This window comes from Tamandua tetradactyla, chromosome 3, assembly GCF_023851605.1.
Source record: "Tamandua tetradactyla isolate mTamTet1 chromosome 3, mTamTet1.pri, whole genome shotgun sequence".
Taxonomy (NCBI): Eukaryota; Metazoa; Chordata; class Mammalia; order Pilosa; family Myrmecophagidae; genus Tamandua; species Tamandua tetradactyla.
The window spans coordinates 41,789,958-41,812,242 of NC_135329.1; the positions used below are offsets into that span (position 1 = coordinate 41,789,958).

The 22,285-nt window shown below is 37.4% G+C and overlaps 1 protein-coding gene and 1 pseudogene across 1 annotated transcript in view; one reads left to right on the forward strand and one right to left on the reverse strand.

Moving 5' to 3' along the window:
* The window catches only part of DLGAP2 (DLG associated protein 2), a 1,049,558-nt gene that overhangs the window by 1,025,929 nt on the left and 1,344 nt on the right, over window positions 1-22,285 (reverse strand). The window lies entirely within an intron of this gene.
* On the forward strand, window positions 17,317-17,656 carry LOC143676040 (mitochondrial import inner membrane translocase subunit TIM14 pseudogene; annotated as a pseudogene).

Genomic DNA, 22,285 nt, shown 5'->3' on the forward strand with positions numbered 1-22,285 from the left:
AAGGTGCATTTCCTTTGGGGTATAACAGCTTGAGGTGACTCTGAGCCCATCAATAAGGGGACTCGTCAACCTCTGCCTTCACACCCCATAAATTTAGTCATGAGAATTTCCAGCAGTAAAACTCACAGCATCTGCCTAAACTCGTGGTGCCCCTTTGCAACTGGTCCAGTGCAGCAGCCTAAGCTTCTGAGAGAGCCTTATGAGGCGTGACTATCACCTTACTCCAATACTTCCTGGTCACCATATGCATTATTACTTCATTTATGATGTATCCCTCATCTCTCCATTTATGAATTTCAAAAGAAGAGAATGAAAACCTTACTCTTCCTTGTAGCATCCATTATGCCTACCAGTGAATAAACCAGCCTACAAACATGAAACCAGGAAATTCATGCATGAAAAAGGACTATTTTGAGCTACCCATATACTGCCTAAATCCCTATATTCTCGGACCACCTTATTTTACAGATTCCAGAAAGATGTTAAAACCAGATCCTGTTCACAACTGAGGACTATCGGATCTCTGGTTATCTGCTCCATCTTCCTGCTTGTCATTTGGCACTGTAATCATCCAATTTTACATTTGTGCTCCTTTCTAGACTAAGAGCATTTAGAAGGCAAGGACTGGGTCTTATTTACCTTTTTAACAACTAGCCCATGACATGAATAAGAGTGGCAGTGAATAAAATGTGCTCGCTTTGTTCCTCAGTCTCACTAATTTCAACAAGTAATCTGGGAATTATCTGAGTGTCACTTTTTCCATCCTGCTATATAACCGAGCGACAAGATGGAGTAATTCTAGCCAGGCTGACCGCAGAACATAAGAGAAAAGTGATAGAGCAATAACGACAGCATTGTAAAAGAGAATGGGGTACCCCAACTGACCTCCACCTCTAAGCCACAAGAAAAATGAAAACTGGGTAAGTGAGCAGCGGAATTTATTGGAGCACCACATCATAAAAATCCACAGGATAGCCCTATCTAAGCTAATAGTAAATGACTGCTTTAAAAAGAAGACAAAAATAAACTTGAAAAAAATCTCAAATGAAGCAGACATTTAAAACTTACTGTAAGGATTAGGAAAAGGGCAAGAAACTCAGAGAACGGCTTAGCCTTTTCTTCAAGCTTTTGTGATTCATCTTTTTTAATATCTTCAAATGAAAAAACAATAAGGACTATTAGGAAGAACTATAAGATGGCCATGTTACAGAGTGAAGTAAAGAGGAACAGTGTCTCTTGGGGAATTATAATGCAAACGTATCAGAAACATGCCCAAAATGGTAAGACTACAATAAATATAGAGATCAACTTGGCAAACGACACCTGTTTCCTTAGAGAAAAAATACGAGGAAAGAACTTCAAAGATTCATTTAATTCACCTTCTCAAATGAAAATCGCATGGGCCCTGGGACAGATATTTCTGAATAGGTCTATTTCTGGACTGGACATTTTTCATAAACTAAATTTAGCCAACTTGAATTTTTTTTAATGTGCTATCCCATTAAACCTTTTGAAATAGGAAATCTACATTTCATCATAAATTTGGAACACAATGTTCACTGATCGGTTGTGAAACACAGAAGAAAGCAAGCCCCGTTAGGTTCAGAATGCTTGGCAGATAAAATTTAGGGAAGACTGAAAGAATGCAAACAGATGCACTTATATGCTGCATGCCTCAAAAATCAAACATTGAAAATGTGTATTTTTAAAATAACAGCCCAGTTGAAAGGGTAAAAAAAAGACGATGCTTTAATTTGGCTTTTTATTGTCAATTACTGATTCTGACCATTCCCCAGTGCTTATTAACCAAAATATTGTCCCCTTTGTTAACTTACTGCTAATGGTTTTTAATCCCTTCTTATACATTCATGAAAATTTTTTACATTTTATATTAAGGATATTAACGCATTTTTAAGTACAAGAATGAATGTTATTCCAAGTTCACCATGTGCACCATTTAGTTTTGTTCATGTAGGCATAGAAAATTCCTAATTTTTTTTTGCCAAACCTACTGATCCTCTCCTTTGTTGCTTTTTATTTCAGTTTATTCTGTTAGTTTTATATTTAAACAGTCTTTTCCTGTACATCAGCTCATATTTGCCTTTATTTTCTTCTACTATTGGTAAGGGTACAGGGAAATGAGCATTCATAGGCAATGCTCGTGGGAACGTACTAGACTAAAAAAAGCAATCTGGCAGCAGTTTCAAGACCTTAAAAATGTTCATACCCATGGTCATGAGCCAAAAGAATGGCGTCCCCCAACGGGCGGGCCACGGTGGCTCAGCAGGCAAGAATGCTTGCCTGCCATGCCAGAGGACCCGGGTTCAATTCCTGGTGCCTGCCCATGTTAAAAAAAAAAAAAAAAAAAAAAAAAAAAAAGAATGGCCCCCAACAGATATCTACTTCAAATTCCTTGAACCTGTCATCATTACCTCATTTGGGGGAAAAAACAAAGGTCTTTGCATTTGGGATTAAATTAAGGATCCTGAGATGGGAGGTGATCCTCAATTATTCAGGTGGGTCCTGAGTGCCATCATAAGTGCCCTTACAAGGTGAGGCCGAAGGAGATTGAAGATAGGCAGAAAGAAGATGCGGACAAACAGGAGAAGGCACTTGGAAGCAGAGATTGGAGGGAGGAAAACTAGGGCAGCCACTAGAGGCTGGATGAAGCAAGGAATGGATTCTCCTAGAACCTCCACAGAGAGTGCTGGCCCTGACCACACCTGGATTTTGTATTGCTGGCCAACAGATCTGTGGAGAGAATAACTTTCTGTTATTTTTAGCCACCAAATTTGCGGTAATTAGATACAGAAGCTTTAGCAAATTAATATACCCATTAATGCAATAATTCTGTTTCTGGGGAAACTAATCTAGATTCTTAGGTAATGTCTATAAAGATATTAAACACAGATTAATGGCTTAAAATGTTGTAAGCAACATAAAAGTCAGCAATACAGTAATGTTTGAATAATATTGCATTTTGGAATATAAAAAAGTAATTAAAATCAAATTATCAAAGAATATTTTGAAAATCTAGGCAAATTCTCAGACAATAATATCAAGTGGGGAAAAAACAGAATAGTTCCCAATTTTGCTTTAAAAATAATATGAAAAAGGCTGGAAAGGAGCACACCAAGACACAAATTATAATTATTTCTAGGTCATGGAATTATTGGTGGCTTTTAATACATTAATTTATGCTTCTCTATAGTTTTTAAATAGTGAGTAATTATATAACTTCAAAAATATAAAATAAAATGCCTAACTGTAGCCAATAATCCTCCAATTTGGAACATGGAGGAGAGGACAAAACAGAGCACAGAACAGAAGAGTTTCAAAATGTGCAACAAACAAAACAAAAGTTAATAGGAAGATAAGATCTAGTCAAGGAAATGTGCTACCAAGTCTCACAATAAAACAGTGACCTCTGTGTTTTGCCTATTATTTTTCACTGTGAAAACTTTTAACACTTTTCAAAGAACATCCTATGTCTATAATAGAGGGAAAAAATTAAAGAAATAGAGCCAATGCTCATAGAAAGAACCAAAAGAATGCACAATGAGCAGTACTGATAGTTAATACTCTGATAAATCTTTGGTGATGCTGTTAAATTTATAATACTGTGGGTATTGATTTTACCCAAAATACATATATAATAATTGTTTTTTATATTTAAATATGTTATAAGCTGATACAAAGTATCCTCTCTCTTGCCTTCTCTGCAGTTTGCTTTCAAAACCTTAGCTGGGGGAGCCAGAACAGGTTTTTCTCTTTAGGTCACAGCATTTGATTCAATATATTTCCTTTGCTGATCTTTTTGCCCACTAGCCCATTTCTGTTTTCCTCAATCAAGGTGTCCTTCGCTCCTCTAGCTAAAATGGAATACACGACTCAAACTAGACCAGTTTCATGGACTCTAAATCTGATATTCCATCACTCTAAATAAAGTGATGATGGAGAATGGTTGGAACCGACTCATCTCTGCAGTGATGTTCTAAAGAGGTTTACCACTAATTCCTACTGTTGAGCTTCTGTGGCTCTTATCTTTCGGAAGTCTATTTTTTCAGCTTCCCTTTTAGTTCAGTAAGCTAGCCTAGGTCCTTTCGATAGATTCTGGGTTGTTTTGCTTATGTTAGTCAGAGTTTGTTTTGGGGGCCTGGGACCAGAGAACCATAACTGATAGAGCTGTTGCATTCAATCACATAAATAATGTATGAATGACTGAAGAATTAGTTACAATAGGTTTAGTGGTTTATCAAGAGAAGGTGCCTATTTCAGTATTTGCTTTACAACATTTTTGCAGTCTTTATTGGACTGATATGTAAAGATGTCTGAAAGACTTACCAAATTACAAAAGTTGTATACACTATTACTATTATAAATTCAGAGAAGCAATGTAATAGTCATTGCTGGTTGATGACCAAACAGCCATTTCTCTAAAAGAAGTCATTTTTATTTCTTCTAGGACTCACTCTCCACTGCATGACCGAAACAGTAACCAGGCACAGTTCAGCTCAGGGAGTAGGTTAAGATTAATTTTGGAGCATAATGATAGCCCCACAGCTCTTGTCAGTAAGTGGTTTAAACATGAGCATATAACACAATTCTGGCCAATGTCATGGAAGGTTACCTGCTGGTAACCAGTGTCATGGAAGGTTACCTAGTAAGGAGAAACCTACCTACTAGGGTAGGTTTTGTTACTCCAAAAGTGAAATAAAAAAGACAAAGCAGAGCCTGTCAGCCGATCACTAAACCTTTTCTTCTTCCTGAGCCCACAGGGAGTCTACCTTCCCAGCCTCCCTTGCTGCTAAGTGTGGCCATGTGACAGAGGCTAACAGAATATAAGCAGAAGTGATATGTGCACTTCTGGACCAAGCCCTAAGTTCTCACACACAGGATCCACCATGATGTTTCCTCTTTTGGTTAGATGAAAGCACGCTGACCTTGAAATCTTCAATTGAAAAAGGTGAACCACAAGATAGAAAAATCTTGGTTTCACCTTGGGAAAAGTCACTCATTAATAAAAAAAAAATTTTGGATTTTATATGAGCTAGAAACAAACTTCTACTGTGTTAAATTATGAGTGCTTCACAAAAGGAAAGAAATAACAAAGATTAGAGCAGAAATAAATGAAATTGAGAACATGAAAACAATAGAGAAAATCAATAAGACTAGAAGTTGGTTCTGTGAGAAAATCAATAAGATTGATGGGCCCTTAGCAAGACTGACAAAAAGAAGAAGAGAGAGGACTCAAATAAATAAGATCAGAAATGGAAGAGGAGACATAACCACTGACTTCACAGAAATAAAAGAGATAATAACAGGATACTACGAACAACTTTAGGCTAATAAATACAACAATTTAGATGAAATGGACGGGTTCCTGGAAAGGCATGAACAACCAACTTTGACTCAAGAAGAAATAGATGACCTCAACAAACCAATCACAAGTAAAGAAATTGAATCAGTCATTCAAAAGTTTCCCAAAAAGAAAAGTCCAGGACCAGATGGCTTCACATGTGAATTCTATCAAACATTCCAGAAAGAATTAGTACCAACTCTCCTCAAACTCTTCAAAAAAATCGAAGTGGAGGGAAAGCTACCTAATTCATTCTATGAAGCCAACATCACCCTCATACCAAAACCAGGAAAAGATATTACAAAAAAAGAAAATTACAGACCAATCTCTCTAATGAATATAGATGCAAAAATTCTCAACAAAATTCGAGCAAATAGAATCCAGCAACACATTAAAAGAATTATACATCATGACCAAGTAGGATTCATCCCAGGTATGCAAGGATGGTTCAACACAAGAAAATCAATTAATGTAATACACCATATCAACAAATCAAAGCAGAAACATCACGTGATCATCTCTATTGATGCAGAGAAGGCATTTGACAAAATTCAACATCCTTTCCTGTTGAAAACACTTCAAAAGATAGGAATACAAGGGAACTTTCTTAAAAAGATAGAGGGAATATATGAAAAACCCACAGCTAACATCATCCTTAATGGGGAAAAATTGAAAACTTTTCCCCTAAGATCAGGAACAAGACAAGGATGTCCATTATCACCACTATTATTCAACATCATGTTGGAGGTTCTAGCCAGAGCAATTAGACAAGAAAAAGAAATACAAGGCATCAAAATTGGAAAGGAAGAAGTAAAACTATCACTGTTTGCAGACGATATGATACTATACATTGAAAACCCGGAAAAATCCACAACAAAACTACTAGAGCTAATAAATGAGTACAGCAAAGTAGCAGGTTACAAGATCAACATTCAAAAATCTGCAGCATTTCTATACACTAGTAATGAACAAGCTGAGGGGGAAATCAAGAAACTAATTCCATTTACAATTGCAACTAAAAGAATAAAATACCTAGGAATAAATTTAACTAAAGAGATAAAAAACCTATACAAAGAAAACTACAAAAAACTGTTAAAAGAAATCACAGAAGACCTAAATAGATGGAAGGGCATACCATGTTCATGGATTGGAAGACTAAATATAGTTAAGATGTCAATCCTACCTAAATTGATTTACAGATTCAATGCAATACCAATTAAAATCCCAACAACTTATTTTTCAGAAATAGAAAAACCAATAAGCAAATTTATCTGGACGGGCAGGGTGCCCCGAATTGCTAAAAGTATCTTGAGGAAAAAAAACAAAGCTGGAGGTCTAACGCTGCAGGACTTTAAGGCATATTATGAAGCCACAGTGGTCAAAACAGCATGGTATTGGCATAAAGATAGATATATCGACCAATGGAATCGAATAGAGTGCTCAGATATAGACCCTCTCATCTATGGACATTTGATCTTTGATAAGGCAGTCAAGCCAACTCACCTGGGACAGAACAGTCTCTTCAATAAATGGTGCCTAGAGAACTGGATATCCATATGCAAAAGAATGAAAGAGGACCCATATCTCACACCCTATACAAAAGTTAACTCAAAATGGATCAAAGATCCAAACATTAGGTCTAAGACCATAAAACAGTTGGAGGAAAATGTAGGGAGACATCTTATGAAACTTACAATTGGAGGCGGTTTTATGGACCTTAAACCTAAAGCAAAAGCACTGAAGAAGGAAATAAATAAATGGGAGCTCTTCAAAATTAAACACTTTTGTGCATCAAAGAACTTCATCAAGAAAGTAGAAAGACAGCCTACACAATGGGAGACAATATTTGGAAACGACATATCAGATAAAGGCCTAGTATCCAGAATTTATAAAGAGATTGTTCAACTCAACAACAAAAAGACAGCCAACCCAATTACAAAATGGGAAAAAGACTTGAACAGACACCTCTCAGAAGAGGAAATACAAATGGCCAAAAGGCACATGAAGAGATGCTCAATGTCCCTGGCCATTAGAGAAATGCAAATCAAAACCACAATGAGATATCATCTCACACCCACCAGAATGGCCATTATCAACAAAACAAAAAATGGCAAGTGCTGGAGAGGATGCGGAGAAAGAGGCACACTTATCCACTGTTGGTGGGAATGTCAAATGGTGCAACCACTGTGGATGGCAGTTTGGCAGTTCCTCAAAAAACTGAACATAGAATTGCCATACGACCCAGCAATACCATTGCTAGGTATCTACTCAAAGGACTTAAGGGCAAAGACACAAACAGACACTTGCACACCAATGTTTATAGCAGCATTATTTACAATTGCAAAGAGATGGAAACAGCCAAAATGTCCATCAACAGATGAGTGGCTAAACAAACTGTGGTATATACATACGATGGAATATTATGCAGCTTTAAGACAGAATAAACTTATGAAGCATGTAATAACATGGATGGACCTAGAGAACATTATGCTGAGTGAGACTAGCCAAAAACTAAAGGACAAATACTGTATGGTCCCACTGATGTGAACCGACATTAGAGAATAAACTTGGAATACATCATTGGTAACAGAGACCATCAGGAGTTAGAAACAGGGTAAGACAATGTGTAATTGGAGTTGAAGGGTTACAGACTGTGCAACAGAACTAGATACAAAAACTCAAAAATGGACAGCACAATACTATCTAATTGTAGTGTAATTATGTTAAAACACTGAATGAAGCTGCATCTGAGCTATAGTTTTTTTGTTTGTTTGTGTTTTTGTTTGTTTCTTTTTTTATATATATATTTTTTATTTTTTATTTTTATTATTATTTTTATTTTTCTCTATATTATCATTCTATATCTTTTTCTGTTGTTTTGCTAGTTCTTTTCCTAAATCAATGCAAATGTACTAAGAAATGATGATCACACATCTATGTGATGATATTAAGAATTACTGATTGCATATGTAGAATGGAATGATTTCTAAATGTTGTGTTAGTTAATTTTTTTAATTAATAAAAAAAAAAAATTATGAGTGCTTCAGAGTTATTTGTTACAGTGATTAGTGTACCTGTTTCAGTTTCCCAGATGCTAAGCAAATACCATACAACGGGGTTGGCTTAACAAAAGAAGTGTATTGGCTCATGGTTTCGGATGCTAGAAGGCTTACTTCTTCCCAGGGTCAGTATCTGCTTGCTGGCCAGAAATCCTTGGGGTTCCCTGGCTTTCCATTACATGGCAATGCACATAGTAGCGTCTTCTCTTTTCTCTTCCAGGCTCCACTGACTTCCAGCTTCTGGTGCTTCCAATGACTTCTCTCTCTGTGGCCTTCTCTGTAAGATCTCCAATAAGAGGATCAAGAGTCATCAAGATTAAGAGGATTAAGGGGGCCACACCTTAACAGAAGTAACCTCACCAAAAGTCCCTATTTACAATGGGTTCTTATCCACAGGAATGGATTATGATCAAGAGCATGTTTTTCTGAGACACATGATTCTAAGCTACCACAATGCCTTAACAAGGAAATGATGGCCCCTCTTCTTCCACTGGATACTGTCACATCCGTGAGTGATCATTTTAAATGATGACAGCCATCCCACAACCATGAGGGGAGTTAAGCCAAAACAGTGAAGATGGCAGAGCAGAAAAGAGAAAAAAAAAGCAAGGATCCCTAATGATAATCCTTTATTATGTGAGTTAAGACATATTTTTGCTTTTCTGTAGGACTTTCTATCAAATTAAGTCAAGGGCATTTTGATGCAAAGAGGAAAAAATTCAAATGACAGTCAATGATAGCATTAGTAGAAGGGCACTGTTAGTATTTTTATCTATATTCATTCATTCAGCAAATACATATTGAGCACCTGTGCCAAGTGCTGGTTAGGGTGCTTACAGCACTGACCAAAACAGACAAAATTTGTGCCCTCATAGAATTTATATTCCAACAAGAGGCATTAGATATTAATGGTTAAAAATCCAGACTCTGGAGCAGCCTGCCCAGGCTGTGGTCCAAACTACATATATGATCTTGAATAAGTTATTAAGTCACTCTTTCTCAGTTTCCTCAACTACAATAGACAGATAATAACAGTGCTAACTTCACAGGGCTGGTATAGGGATTAAATAAGTTTATACAGTAATACAGAAGAGTGCTTGGTGAATACTAGGTGCTCAGCAAATACTAGCTATTAATTGGGGGAAGGAAAAACATTAAAAATAAATAAGTAAATTATATAGAACATGAGAAGAAATAAAAACCCCGGAAGTATCAGAAGAATGGAGTCAACTTTAAATAGGTGTCACCGAGAAAGTGCTATCTGTGTGAAGAACTGAATGGAGGGAGGGAGGGGGCCATGGAATACCTGGGGGAAGAGTGTGGTAGGCAAAGGCAAGAGTTAGTGCAGAGGCTCTGAGAAGGAGAACATACTGGACAGGGCAAGGGACAGTAAGGAGGTCGGTATGACCAAAGTACCGTGTTGAGGAAAGAAACGAATTCAGAGAGGTAGCCAGCTTACAATGTGTTGGCTTGGGTCAACACTGTAAGAGCTTGGCTTTTACACTGAAACAGGGATTTGATTGGTGTTAAATGGGGATTTGACTGCTATATAACCCTCCAGTCTTTTTCTCCATATCCTATTTATATATATGTATTCGTTTTAGGAAAACGGAAAGATATTAAGGATTTTGTTTTATAATTTTCTTTCTTCAATCAATATAATAGGAACACATCTTGAAGTATTAAATATTTAACTTTCATCTTTTTCATGGTTGTGTTTTTTTCTGCTGTGGCTATATCAAAATTCATCTATGCAATCTCCTCTTATTGGTAATTTTCCAATACTTTACTATAAAATAAAGCTGGAGAGAACATCTATTTAACTAACTCCCTGTAAATTCTTGATTGTTTCCTTAGGCTACATTTCTAGAAATAAAACTGCTGGGATCAGTTACATGCAAAAGAAAGTTTGTTGTTGTCTTTTTAATTGAGTGCAGTGACTCTTAAGAAAATATCATTAAAGAAACAAGCAAGCAGATAAACTGAAAACTAGGAAATACTATTTGGTTGTTTTTTAAAGCTATATAACTCATCTTTCACACAAAAAAATAAAACTTTGAATCTCATTATAGCTATAACCTAGAACACTTTAGACAACAGAAATTTTATATACTAAAATGGGCACAATGAAAGTTTAAAAACATAAAACTCAATTGTTTACGAAAATTTCTAAATTATCTTTAGTACAAATTACATACATAGTTTTTAACAGACTCAAAAAAACAAATATTCAGAAAACTGTTCAGAAACTATCAGAATATGACAAAGAATATCAGGAAAATGGAAATTTTTACAGAGCCAAATACTTCAGATTACAAGGAGTAGAAACTGTACATAAATACACTGATGTGCTTATAAAGTTTAATATCTTAATAATTCCCAAAATAACTTGAAGAAGCAGTGGTAATAAAGTTTAAATGAGGACCCTCTCTTACACTATAATGACAAATTAACTGACGGTGAATTTATTTGTTCATTCGAATATTTATTGGGTAATATGGCCTAAAACACTACAGCGGAAGTTGGGGGAATGCCAAGTCTGTCTGGTTCAGTGTTATTTCCCCAGCACCAAGGAGAGCGCCTGGCACCTGGTCATCTGAAGACAGGCAGAACCACAAATAATGATCTTACATGGAACATGCCCTAAGAAAAGTACAAAGGACTGCAAGGATGATTTAGTTCTAGCGTAGGAGGACTGAGAAACATGCCAAAGAAGAAGGAAAATATAGAAAAAAAGAAAAAGCTTAAGTGTGGGTAAAAGTATGGAAATCTCCCATGTTTGGCCTCATCAGGAAACAAGGAACAAGGCAGACTGGCTGGGATCACAGTGGAGAGAGTCCTGAATACAAAGGAAGGGGTGATGGTGATGATTAAAGAGAAAGATGTGGAAAAAATCTTGAATGCCATGCAGAGAAATTGCAGTTGATTTGCTCATTCAGAGACACAAGCACATGCACACACACACGCACACAGAGAGAGAGAGAGAGAGAGAGAATCTCCTGAGTGAAGATTCAAAGATGAGTAAGACAAAGCACCATTACTCAGAGTTGACATTGTGAAAAGGAGAGTCTGGGAGACAAGCAAAATGTCATTTACAATGAGGTATGAGGTGTTACCATAACGTTACACACATTGAGAAAGCTACCTAACCCCCTCTTATAGGGTCAGGGAAAGAAATACCTTCTAGGCTCTTACTGGGAGAATGAGTATTTCTACCCAAAGTGTAGAGTGGGAGAAAAAAGGGAAGAAGTGGCAATGGATTGGAGACAATAGTTATGATGACTACATTTACTTGGTGTCGCATTCAGGACAACACAATCCCTTATCTTTAAGATAGGTTTACTGAATATTTACATTCAAAGCATCGTGGGAAATATAAAGATACATCAGACTTAAGAAACTGAGTTTTCCACAATATACAATGAGTACACATATATTCTTAGTGTTAAACTACAATAGATCAGTGGATGATACAAACACAAAGATCTGATGCCTGTACCCAAAGAATTTACCATCTGTTTGGGGAGATAATGTGTAAATACCAGGAAAAGAAATACTCTCTTACAGAAAGTGTACTTAGGCTTTGTTACTGGTTCCTTTCAAAGTCCATTATAAGACATAATCATGAAAAATACATCTCTGCTTGTACAACTGTTATATAACATCAGCTCTTTTATATATGAGAAACATCTTTCATGAGTTATCACTAGGAAAATTTTTTTCTTCACTGAAAAATGAGTATGCAACTTCCATCCTGAAAAGGTGATCAAGTCTGGGTTTGTCTTTTGGGGGGGGGGGGTTTGGTGCCCTGATGTCCAGAAACTCAGAATCAAATTTGAAAGCACTTGTGGTTGTCATATTGCTTCCCCTTTCTATTTTATTAATATGCCCATGTCATACTCTGGTTAAGGTGGATCAAAACTTTTTGGAAAGAAATAGCAAAACTTATACATAAATAAGTAAATGAAGATAAGAAATAATAAATGCCAAAAGAATCATGGGAATTCAGAGAGTGCCTAGATTACTTCCAACTGAGAATGGCTCAACTTGGGCCCCAACCTTATTTCTTCATTTAAAGAGGTGACATAAAAAAATGGTTAATACTTATGAATCATTTACTATGTACCAGGTAGTGTTCTAAATGCTTTATAGTTATTAGTTCATTTAGATCTCATGAAAACCCTATCAGGTTAATATTGTATTGTCCCACTTTTAGCAATGAAGGAACTAAGATATAGTAAGGTCAAATAAATTCCAAATGTCACTCAGCTGCACAGGCAGTCTAACTCCAAATCCTCACTATTGATCACTATCCTACACTGTCAACATAAAAAGCTGCTTGTCAGCACCATGCTAACATAGCAGGACAACTTTCATTAAACATAGGAAGATATTTTTCATATTGCCTGGCCTAAAATATATATTCAATATATTATATCCTTCATGATCCCTAGGGAATCATTTCCATATGTTTATCTTTTCTTCAGAGTATGGCATATCATTTGAAAGATAATGACCAATTATACTCTCAAAGTTTCTTCCTTTTTAATTTTTCGCAATAATTATATGGATGGGCTGATTCCAAATGTTCATCCATTTTTTGAAATGACTGGTTTTAATTTTCTTTTCTTTTTTTTCCTATGGCATTACTAAGAATTTGTACCACACAAAAGCATTATCCTGAAAATGAACAAATCCTGGTTGCACAACAAGAGCTTTAAAGTGAAAACTTTGGAAGAAAGTAAAAGTTAGTGTTATCACATTTGTTGTCAAGTACAGAAAACCCACGTCAAAATGGAATTTCTCAGGTTGGGACTGAGGTAAATCAGAATACAGGGGTAAGAAAGACATTGTCTATATTTTAGAACTTCACCTACTCTATGAGACCAAAGAAAGAGAGGTTTAATTTGTCCAGATTCTAAATTTTCTGTAGCACATAATCTAATTCAACCTGTCTGGATAGATCATTTAGACAACCCAAACACATGGAGCCCAGAGTGGGAATGAGGGCTTGAGTTCTGTATAGCTTTATGTAATGCCTGGATATAGCCCAGAGTATGCTGAGCAGATAATTTTAAAGTACTGGTAAAGTCTTTTAAGGGATGGGACAGAAAAAAATGGGACTATTAGACTTTACCACCAAGGAAACCCCTGATACTGTCTCAAACATTAGGGACTCCTAAGTCAAAAGGTCAAGCTCTTGATCTTGAGGCTTGCTCTTGTGAAGCTTATTTATGTAGCAGAGTAGTCTAGCCTACCTATAGTTATACCTAAGAGTTACTTCCAGAAAACCTCTTTTGTTGCTCAGATGTGGCCTCTCTCTCTTTCTATTCTAGTTCACTAGCTGCCAGAATGCAAGGCATCAGAGATGGACTGGCTTTCCACAAAAGGGGGTTTATTTAGTTAACATATAGTTCTTCAGAGGAAAGACAGCCAAATTTCAAATGAGGTTCTTTCTTACATGGGAAGGCACAGGGCAATCTCTGCTGGCCTTCTCCCCAGGCCTCTGAGTTCCAGCAACTTTCCCCAGGGTGATTCCTTTCTGGATTGCCAAAGGTCTGGGCTGAGCTGTGAGTGCTGAGATGAGGTATGCTGAGCTGCTTGAGCTGTGCTATGTTGAGCTCTCTCATTTAAGCACCAGCCAATTAAATAAAACATCATTCGTTGCAGCAGGCATGCCTCCTAGCCGACTGCAGATGTAATCAGCAACAGATGAGTTTCACATGCCATTGGCTCATGTCCACAGCAATAGAACTAAGCACCTTCACCAGGCCAAGTTGACACTTGACCCTAACCACCACACTCTCTAGGCCCAACTCTGCAAGTGAAATCATTATGTGCCCCTCCCCACACCCACCATGTGGGGCAACATCCAGGGGTAAAAGTCTCCCTGGCAACATGGGATATGATGCCCAGGGATGAGCCTGGTCCTGGCACCATGGGATTGACAATGTTTTCCTGACCAAAGGGGGGAAAGAATTGTAACAAATGAGGTATCAGTGGCTGAGAGAGTTCATATAGAGTCAAGAGGCTACTCTGGAGGCTACTCTTACTCAAGCTTCAGCTAGATGTTGCAATTTACCATGGTTTGCAAACCCCAACAAAAACCATCCCTGTCAACTCTAAAGAATACTTAGGGCTTTATATGAGATTCTACAAAGGTTCCATGCACTATGATTACTTTCCAGAAACCAAAAGCCTCCAGATGGGTTCCTAGGCCAGATAAGTCCTGAAACCCAGAGGGGCCAGCCGCTCCAGAACATCAACTAATTCCATCCCCCATCCCATATTATCAATAGCCCTTTCCAACATAAAAAAGTTGGAATGGGCATAGCCCAAATACCCCTAAAGATTAGGAGAAAGATCAAAGGAGAAGTTGGAGTTATAAGAGAGAAGATAGGATTTAACAAATGAGTATGACTGCTGAATTATTATATTGAAATTTCTTTTAGTCTCCAGTGTCTTGGAGCAACGAGAAGGAAAATATTAAACTTGTGGAATTGTAACTTGTACCACTCTGAAATCTGTTCTACAACCAATTGTTATGATATGTTTTAAAATTTATTGTGTTTGTACATATGTTATTTTTACAATAAAAAAGGAATTCCTTATATTTACATAATTGAAAATCAAGGGGTCATGATGGTTTCAAGCATAATTTGATTCAGAGGTTTAAACAATGTCATCAGGACCTAGTAGCCCATCTGCAACTGTGACTCTGTTCTCCTCCACATAAAGGTGTTGCTTCATTTTTAGATAGCCATCCTCAATGGAGGAAGTTAACTAGAGCAATTTCATATCTTATCTCTTTTTATACTTTACTTCCTAGAGGGTTTCTTTCCTCAAAGGCATATAAAATTCTTAATCCCATGTTGCATTGGCTCAAGTTCATTGCAGATTACTTTCAGGAGAGGGGAAGGATTCTGTGCCATCCTTTTAGTCAATCAGGAGCCCACCTCTGAAACTGAGGTCAATCACAGCCAAACCCACAAAGACAGGGAGAGTAGCTCTCCAGAGGAAGTCAGCATACTGTTTCACTGAATGGGTGAATTCACACTGGATGGCAAATACAACAGAAGGAGTTGTTCTAAATTTAACTCCTTGGAGGGCCATCACAAAAGACAGGATAGGATCAAGATGGTGGAGCGATATGCTTCAGGGCTCCATCCCCCAACAAAAATTTTGAAAAACAGCAGGAACAGACAGAAACATCTTTCTCAAAGTTTCAGAAAATAATTAAAGGACTATATTAACAATGCAACTGCTGAATCAAGAAAAAGCCTAGTTGAAAGCAATAGGCTCTCACAGTACTTGGACTGGCTCCTCCACTAGCCCTCACTGGCTCAGCATGGAACTGGCCTACACCCCCCAGTACAGATCCCTGGTCTCAGTTCCGGTGGGAGAGAGTAATCCTAAGCACCTACTAGGAATACCTAGGGTACGTCTGACCCAATCTGTGTGTAGTGGTCTGAGGCATTCATCTTCTCAAAATTTGTCCTGCAAGTAAAAGGCATCTCACAGAGCTTTCCTAAAAAATGCAGAGGGAGATCTGTCAAAGTGCGCTACATGGAGCAAGGAACTTCCGGCTATAGGACAGACAATGCAGGAACAGAAAACATGAGAAAACTTTTCCTAGCGAAGAAGGGACATTTGGAATCCTGTAAATTGGAAATTCCCAGGGCCAGATGCATATACCCAGAAAGGATCAGAGAGGTCCCTATGCTATTGCCTGGAGCTATTCTCCAAACTCATTATATGAGTAAGCCCTGAGAAGAGCACTTACACAGGTCAATCCACAAAGAAAGGGGAAGGTGTTTTCCTCCCCCCACATACACACACCTTTTTTTTTTTGCTAACTCCTAGAATTCAAGAAAGCTCCATCATAACACTAGCTGAATACAATCTTAAGGAACAGATGTCTCAGATTCTAAATTCCACCAATAACACATTAAAGTAGCAAAATGTCCATGTTTCCCCAGAAAATTCCAAAATATACAAAAAAAAAAAAAAAAAAACCAGGGAGCTACAGTCCAAACAAAGGAGAAGATTAAAGCATTAGGAGCCATCACTGAAAAGGACCAGACCTGGGACAAATCAGACAGAGACTTAAAATATGGCCCTCAAAATGCTCAGAGAGCTAAAGCTAATTACAGACAAAAAACTAAAGAAAATCAGGAAAACGACATATGAAGACAAAGAAAATGTCAACAGATAACTTATGAAAAGGAACCAAACAGAGCTGAAGACCACAGTAAGAGAAATTAAAAATTTCATACAGAGATTCAACAGCAGATTGGAGCTGGAAGAAGAAAGAATTAGGAAATGTGAAGACAAGACATATTGAGATCACTCAGTCTGATGGAAAGAAAGAAGAATGAAGAAAAGAGAACCGAGCCTGAGGAACCTATGGGACACCATCGAGCACCCCAACATCTGCACCGTGGGAGTCCCAGAAGAACAAGAAAGAGAGAAAGGGACAGAGAGACTATTCAAAGAAATAATTAGTGAAAACTTCTCAAATTTAATAAAAGATATCAATATATCCATCCAAGACACTCAACAAATTCCAGAGGATAAGCCCAAATAGACCCACACTGTGACATATTATAATCAAACTGTCAAATGCCAATATAAAAAGAGAATTCTGAGAGCAGCAAGAGAGAAGCAAGATATCATGTACAAGGGAGCCTCGATAAGATTAAGTATTGATTTCTCATCAGAAACTAGTGGGTACGAAGGCAGTAGGATGACATATGTAAAGTTCTATAAGCAAAAAACTGCCAACCAAGAATTCTATATGTAGCAAAACTATCTTTTAAAAATGGGGGAGAGCGGCGGCTGAGGATTTCGCGGCGCTCTGGTGGAGGCGTGCATTTATGGCTGCCACCGCGGGCTGTGATGAGTAAGCTCCCGCTGGAGGTAGGGGAGCCGCGGCCGGAGCCATGGCCAGTACAGTAGTAGCAGTTGGACTGACCATTGCAGCTGCAGGATTTGCAGGTCGTTATGTTTTGCAAGCCATGAAGCATATGGAGCCTCAAGTAAAACAAGTTTTTCAAAGTCTTCCAAAATCTGCCTTCAGCGGCGGCTATTACAGAGCCCAAATGCCAATAAAGGAAAAATAAGAGATGCTCATCGACGAATTATGCTCTTAAATCACCCAGACAAGGGAGGATCTCCTTATTTAGCAACCAAAATCAATGAAGCTAAGGATTTACTAGAAGGTCAAGCTAAAAAATAAAGTAAATGATGAAAATTTTAAGTTGTTAGTTTATGTATATGATAACCAATTTTTTATAATAAAATGTCTCAAAGCTGTTTTTAAGAAAAAATAAATTAAATAAATAAATAAATCATAAAAATGGGGGAGAGATTGATATTCCAAATAAACAAAAGGTGAGGGAATACATTACCACTAGACCAGTCCTACAAGAGATGTTAACTAGAATTCTGCAGGTTGATAGGAAAGGACAATAAACAACAGATTAAAGCCACATGAAGAAATAAAGATTTCAGTAAAGGTAACAACGTGAGTAAATATAAAGGTCAATGCTCTTATATTTTGAAGGTTGTAACTCCACTTATTAATTCCTACAAGATATAAAAGGCAAATATATAAAACATAAAGATAAATCAGTGATTTGGGGACTTATATACACATGTGATTTATGACAAGAACTACATAACAGTGGTGAACAGAGGCGTTTATGAACATAGTTTGCATATACTGAAGTTAAATTGGTATCAAAGCAAATGAGATTATTACAGATTTAGGATGTTACATTTAAGCCACACGGTAACTAAAAAGAAAATATTGAGAAATGTGTAAACTCATAGAGGCAAAAATTAGATTATAGGCTGTCAGGGGCAGGTAGCAGGGAGAATGAGGCATTATTGCATAATGGGTTTCTGTTTGAAGAAAGCTTTAGTAATGGAAGGTGGTAAAGGTACCACAATATGTGATTAATCTCATCAAATGGTATGCTAGGTGTGGTTGATTCTGGATGGAATCTAGCAAGTTAGAAGAACATGCTCAAAGGGATGCTACTGGGACATTTTAAAAAAAAAACGGATTAAAAACTGTAAGTTTTATATCAATGTTAAATTTCTTGAACTTGATAACTGCAATGCAAGTTGTTCCATAAATGAATATTCTTGCTCTTAAATGTACATGGCAATATTAAGCATTCAAGGAGCATATGTTCAGAAAATGGATAGATAGACAGATGGACAGATAGAACAATACAGCAAATGTGGCAAAAATATTAATCTGGGCGGGCCATGGTGGCTCAGTGGCAGCATTCTCGCCTGCCATGCTGGAGACCTGGGTTCGATCCCCAGTGCCTGCCCATGCAAAAAAAAAAGTTAAACTCGTGGATCTGGGTATCTAGGGAGAGTTATGTTTTCTGTATGGGCCCTGGATCATTTTTGCAACTCTTCTGTAAGGTTGAAAGTATCTCCAAATAAAAAAAGTTAAAAAGAAAATAGTACTCGGGCCTGACAATTAGAGAGAGAGAGGGAGAGAAGGAGAGTGGAAGGAAAGGAGAAAAAAAGGATCGTTCAAGAGCAAATGCAATTCACATTCAGTATGAAAAAAATATTGGCAGCAAAACAGGAAAGGCATGCTCCCTTAAGAACAACTGCAAATGATGTCCATGGTGAGAAACATCAGAATACCAAAGAAATAGGCAGACACCTCTGATGGCACCAAAATTAAGGTACAATGTGAGAAACCTATGAACTACTGATTGAGAAAAGCAAGTTTTTCCATAGGCAGATGAAACAGTGGAGAAAATGTTATGAAAAACACACAGTGGTTTTTACATGGGAACCTCAAATTGCCTTTGCAAAAGGAGATCGATATTGATTTGAAATCTGTTATCACTACAATTCAGCCCTGGAAAGGAAAGGTGAGGTAAGGTAAAAGCTCTTCTAATAGCAGATACAGGAGTTAAACTCTGTCTGCACGCCCTACAACCTCAACACCTGGTTGATGCCAAAGCCCATACTCTTTAGTCTCCCTAAAAGAAAGCAAAATATTTTTGTCATGAATACATGTGAAATTACTATCTCGGTTTTTTAAACAGAAATATCTGGAACACAATAAGATCTATTAAAAAGTTGGCAAGTGGCTAGGAATATGGTTATATAATCAAAAATATCTACCAGGTAAAACTCTGGTTTAGCATAATTTTTAACTGCATAGAATGTTTTGTCCTCTAATTTCTTGTTCGGTTGTCTTTAATTCTTTTATAATGAACACTGTGTCAATGCTCTAAATAAGGGTTCCATTTGGCCAAAATGATGAATCATATTTTTATTGTAATCAATGAATGACCATAGATATCCATTCCAAGAGCCAATAAATAATGCATTTAATTAATTTCCTTTTAAAATATAGAACCAAAGTGTGCATCATTCAACTGCTTGGACAACTGTGAAATTCACAAATTTGTTTTCTCAAATATAGCCAAAAAAGAGTTATAGCATTTCTTCAATTTGATCATGTAGATACATTATGGAAGATAATCTGTTAAAAATTTAAATAAATCCTCTAACGATGAAAATAATATAAGAACTCTTTAGTTTCAGAATTGGTCATGTTCTGAGCACATGAAATCCAATGTGATTTAAATTCCGTGAAGTACTTTTGCTTTTAATATTTAATTCAGAATTTCTACCAATTTCAAAAATGACATAGAAACCAAAAGAAGGAAAAGCAATAGATTGCCATAGAGCTTATATTTAAGTCATTGAGGAGAAATAGTGCAATGTAATCTGAATTCTATAAAAATGAAAAAGAACTATTGTTAGTAATCAATCTAAATCACAAGTAGCCTAAGACATACAAGGATACTTAGTAATTATGTGTTTATTTCTGGCTCAAGCAGTACTACATTTTTAAAACAATTGCACTATAAGTAAAAAGTCTTTTTGGAAGAAAGGGAAATAAATGTGTGACAATATTAAAAGTTGACATAGAATGTGTATAAAGAAAATTAACTTCATTGTCAGAAAACTTTAATTTAATCATTACAACACTGAATTATTTGATGCAGTACTCATTTTGCATACTAAGCCTACTCTTTAATTTAAAAATGTAACAATATAAATTTGAATGATAGGTTAATAGAGTAAGTCATTCAATGCTTGATTTCTTAAGAATATAGAGGAATATATGAACGTGTTAATAAAAAGAAGGTATGGTTTACAGACAGATGCAAAGTACGACTCCCTTAGTAGGTTATCATTGAGCAATAAAACTCACATTTACTGAGCTCAAGACATTTGATGAGATGTCTGAAGTGATGGTAGAAAGAATAGTGTAATTTAGGGTATGACTATTTTCTTTCATTAGGTCCATAATTCTCATAGCCCAGATGTGCTTGAACAGACAGCATTCCCTACAGTCTGCTAGCCATGTTGCCAGATATGGGGTATAAAATATTCTAATTTGTTCTCTTCCAAGCAATGAAAAAGTCACACCATCTAAAAGGAAATGGTACACACTCTACAATTACTATTACAGCCAGAGCTGTGAGTCACCCAGCTGCCTGCACAAGACAATTTGGCTACTGGAAAATCCTGATTAATGACATTTTTTTTAAACACCAGAGTAACAACTTGACCTGCCAAAACTGCCATTTATTTTCACCATGTTTGCCTTGGTTATCTATTACCTTTCAAGGAGAATATGAAGGAAGAAATGAAAATTGTGTTGTAATGTATTTTAACTTCAAATCTAACTGTTGTTCTTTCCAGTCAGGGAAAGAGTTTCTCAGAATTATGTCAGCTTTGAGACATGTGAAAGAGTCCTTACAAATGTGTACTCCTTCAAGCTATGTTGAGATGTTAAATTATTTTCTAATCACAAATATAATTAATTCGCCACCTACAAATAAGTGTTTTTTAAATCATAGTCTAAGAAATCAGATATACAGTTCCACTGTGATACAGGGGGAGCTGTATGAAGGCCACCAAGGAAGTATTTCCTCAAGGAAGTCCACTTCTTAAGTGCCTAATCGTGGGTTTCGCCTACCTCTAAGACCCGAAATGACAGAGGAGGGGGGAAAAAAGCAGTTGTGCTTTACATTTCGAGCTCTAAAACCACCCATAGTACATACTGGCAGAGTTAAAAGACACAGAGATTGAATTCAATGCCGATCGCTTGATTTTTAATCAATACAAGACAAGCCCCCACTAATAAATCACGAATTCCTAATTCGAAGCCTTTGCCTGAATCGCCTTCTATTTCAGAGACGCAACATACAGGCAGCTGGAATAAAATTACCTAAGAAGTGCGGAAGAGCCAAAAGGAAGAGTAGATGCTTTTCAGTTTCCGATGGCAAATAAACCAGCCAACACGTTCTCTACTCCCCGCTCTCCCCGCATTCTCTTTCCCTCACTCTCCACCTGCAAATCTCTTCTGCTCTCCTCTCTAAAGCTCTTTGCCCTTTCGCTCCTCTTCTCATCTCCTTCAACTCTTGTCTTTAAGAGTCCGCCCCTCCCCATCTCAGCACCCCAAGTCCAGTTTGCTCCAAGCCTCTCAGTACCGCACGCCCGGTGCAAGGACGGGTGGGGTGGGGGTGTGGAGAGACGCCCTCATCCCAAAGCAGGCACACCTGGCCGCGCTAGGCAGCGCGCCGGTCCCTGCCGCCCCCCACCCCCTCAGCGTGCCAGGGCTGTAATAATTACATCCTCATTATTTCTCCAGCAAACGTTAGCGAACAAGCCTGGAGAACAGCAACAGCCGCGGCCGGGGGAGGCTTAGTTACAAAATCCTGCACTGGGTAGCACCTCGCATAGCAACCATCCTTAAAAAAGCCCCCGTGCTCCTCGCACACACTTGGAAAGCGGGGCGGCTGCCACC